General features: G+C 40.1%; 1 long non-coding RNA gene across 1 annotated transcript; it reads right to left on the bottom strand.

The window, feature by feature from the left end:
- Positions 1-201: 201 nt before the first annotated feature.
- On the bottom strand, positions 202-2,880 carry LOC111930424 (uncharacterized). Its single transcript, XR_002865155.2, has 3 exons — positions 2,792-2,880; positions 1,464-1,585; positions 202-1,148 (listed from the first exon to the last, which is right to left on the bottom strand). It is a non-coding gene; the product is annotated as an uncharacterized LOC111930424 (long non-coding RNA).
- Between the last annotated feature and the right edge of the window lie 795 nt (positions 2,881-3,675).

The raw sequence follows: 3,675 nt of genomic DNA, 5'->3' as shown, positions 1-3,675 counted from the left end.
TTCTTTCCCTTTCCTAGTTGAGGGAAGTGAGCTGATATGGGTCTAACTGCTGGCTAGAGCTAACCTCCTATAATCATGAATCTTGCAATTTTACTCTAATTTCAATCTTGTTGAGAGGGGAACTAAAAGCAAACCATTTAGAACAACTTTGCCTGAAACCATTGAAAACTAAGGCAGAAAAAAAATTCTCTATCCTTGTACTTTGTATCAAAATCTGGTTTATTTCAAGGTAAAATGTGAATAATTAATTTTTAAGAGACATTTACATTCTTCACTGAAGCTTCATGGTTTTGGTCTATTTAACACAAATCAAATCTCTACAAGAGTGAATGCTGGAAGCTCTAAACACACAAAAAAAATCATGATGCAGTCACTATGTCATTCTACCATCATATTTTGGCTTCAAGACATTTTCTGTGGTTTGTTCATTTTCAGATCTTGAAATTCCTCCCACACCTCAGAAACATTTTTAGGTGATGCTGCATGCTCAGGATTTATTTCCAGCTTAAGAGAAATGTGCAAGCAAATGCTGAAGTTTTGGCAACAGATATGGAGAGACTTACTATGGTAGAAACTTCAATCCGAAATCAATTTCTTGGAAATGGGGTAAATTCAATATGTTTAAATCACATACTTTTTCCAGTAAGAGGAAAAGAGATGCTATAATCGTTACTGTAAAGCCTAGTAGTATGATTCAGAGCTGGAAAATGCAGCTCCAGCTCTATGTGATAATCTTATCACCAGCTCAATCAGCTCTATCAGGAGGCATGAGAAAGAACTCTAGGAGTCTCGTTTTGTACTTGTTTTTTGTGAGAAGGCTAGGGAAGGGGGAAGAGGAAACTCAGTTCAAAGAAAAACAACCCAAGTTTGAGGTTTCTGCCATAGTTTTATAGAACTAAGTGAGCCTGGGAAAAGATACCAGCCCACAAGATACCTATCAGCTTTAAAGTACCCCTTTAAAATACTTTTTATTACATTTCCTGTCTTATGAGCAATGAAATCAGCACAGGAATATATGAAACAATTTAAGATTTGGAGAACTGTCTTCTTCTCTTGGTTCATTCACTGCTGTGAGTTGTATATTGATTCAACACAGTCTCAGGATCTGACTCTGTCACTTCATTAAGATCACTTGTTCCCCTGCTACCCTAAACAGAAACAGAAGGGGGAAAAATGGTCTTACTGAGCTCCTAGGACTTCATGAAACACCATTTGCATCAGAGAGTACCTGAGACAGTGCTTTACTCCTATACCTGCCTTGCTGCCCAAACTCATTACATCTACACTGGAAACTGGAGGCAAGAGGGATGCTAGGAAACAGTCAGGGAAGAGAGAGGATGGAGAAAATGCTTTGGCATTCTTCTCAACTAGCAAAACCTCTCTTACATGGCAATAAATTAAGTTTCAGACCCCTGCAGTAAGGTTTGGAGAAAAGATCAGAGAGTGATGAACTATTTTCCCACCTTCTTTTTTTGCTGCTCAGAATGTTTAAGTCCTTAATGTGAAGCCTGTGTCTGAAAGCTGAAAAACTCTGAGTGCTGGGGTGCAAGTCCATTGGTTTTGAAAAGTTTCACTTTCCATTCTCCTAAATATGAAGATAAAATTATAATGAAGATTCCATAAAGTTAGAGGTCACTGTAGGCATTTCCCAAGAGGAACTCGAAAAAGAAATATGTTTTTATACCGTACTTAAGTTGCTATTAATTTCATTTATTCACAAAGCTCAACAGATAGCAGATGAATATTACCTAAGTAGAGAACTTTAACAGTAAGAAAATTCAATCTTTAGCCACTGGTTTAGGCTCAGTGAGTGCAGTAACAACTGCCCCTATATTATATTCACTCATTTTAAAAGTATTCCCTGAACAATAACAATCTGCAACTTACAGAAATCTATTTCAAGACAGTACAAATTTGAAGCAATTAAGAATTTAACAATGAAACCTGGAACACTGTTCTCCAGTAAACAGTGAATCATTTACAGTCAAATTGCAATGAAATTTGGTAATGTATTGGCCTAGTTTATGTTACTAATCAATATGAGTATATAATATTTAAATGAGTAATTTAGAAATTGAAGGAAATCCAAGGAAAAATAAGGAAATGGCCACGTACAACAGAGGCTATTCATAAAACTCTGCTGGAATATGAACATTTCTCTTTTAATTTTATTTGGCAGAAAGGACAACCCTGCACTTTCCTCTTACATGCTCTTGACATTCAGCTTTGTTAGGAAACTTTCTCAATGTATTTTTTCAAAGGAACTACATACCAGGATTTTTTTTCCCTCTGGAAAAATGTAGGATTATACATCCTGCCACAAAAGAGCAATTTTGGTACAATCCATTTTGAGGATATTGTTTTAGCGATAATCAAGTGGCTTGAACCCCTTGGGTTTCACCAACTCACCAGAAATCTGGTATTTCTTCCTCCTCCACTATTCAATATTCCTGCTGCCACTTCTCTTGCTCCTCAAAACATTTCCTCATGTACATTTCCTAGATGTCAGTATAACATTTTTTCTTACAAAGGTAACAAAACCAGTCTTGTTCAATTCCCAAAATTGTGCAAGAAATAGCAATGTTTGAATTGTTTTCCTAGGTGGCTAAATTGATGAATTTGCAGACCCAGTGTGCAATAAAAGTATGGAAAATACAAAATTAGTCATTGACGCGGTGCCAGGGTCCCAGGCTAGCTCAGCACCACGGCGCCACATGGAGAGTGGGACACACCTCAGGAGAAGCATGACCTGGAGTGTGGCTTGGAGTGAGAGTTCTAGGACATGATTTACCTGTCAGCACTGAGGCAAGAACAGAGGAGCAGGCTCTTTGTACGGGTTCCTGGAACAGGTTCACTGTCCCACGGGGTCAGGGACAAAGAACAAAAGTCAGAGTGGTGTAGGGGATTATATAGGGGGGCGGTTCAGGGGGAGGTTACAAATCCTTCACCAATAGGGAACACTCAGAAGAGGACCAGAGGGCGGGAGTCACAAAGTTCCAACAAATGGGGACACACAAGGAGGGGACACAAACTGACAAGCAGGTGAACAATCCACTGGGGTGTCCTGGTTTAGGGGAATTCCAAGGCAGGGGTTGGCACAAGGACAGGGAACTCACTGGAACAGGGGCAGGGATCAGGGTGGATTGACACTCAGGGGGGAAGGCATAACACAGGATTGACACCCCAGGGGGAGGGACAGAGAACATTCTGGATGAGGAGGAGGGGCTGTGACAGGGAGGAGGCACAACTTGGGGCAGACTGACTGAACTGGGGGTGACAGGGCATACCAACAGAACATAAGATTTACAACACAAAGAGCACAGATGCACCGCAACAAGTCACCAAAATACAAACTATTTACTATTTTAAATTCTACTCACTATTTACTGCCTGGCCAGAGAGCCTAAATAGTGCTTTAACTTTCTACCACGAGTATCAAATGAATTGCCTAAAAATCACATGCTAGAAAGGTATCACTATTTCAACTGAACCAACCATCACAGAATCACAGAATATTCTCAGGTGGAACGGACCCACAAGGATCATCAGAGTCCAACTTCCAGTTCATGACACCCTAAGAATACCTTCATGTGCCAGAATGTTCACATACATCCTGAGCTCTGTCAGGCTGGTTCTGTGACCACTTCCCTGGGGAGCCTGTTCCAGTGCCCAACC

The sequence above is a fragment of the Cyanistes caeruleus genome, chromosome 6 (assembly GCF_971803275.1).
Source record: "Cyanistes caeruleus chromosome 6, bCyaCae1.hap1.1, whole genome shotgun sequence".
Classification (NCBI taxonomy): Eukaryota; Metazoa; Chordata; class Aves; order Passeriformes; family Paridae; genus Cyanistes; species Cyanistes caeruleus.
This window is presented reverse-complemented; position numbering and strand designations above follow the sequence as displayed.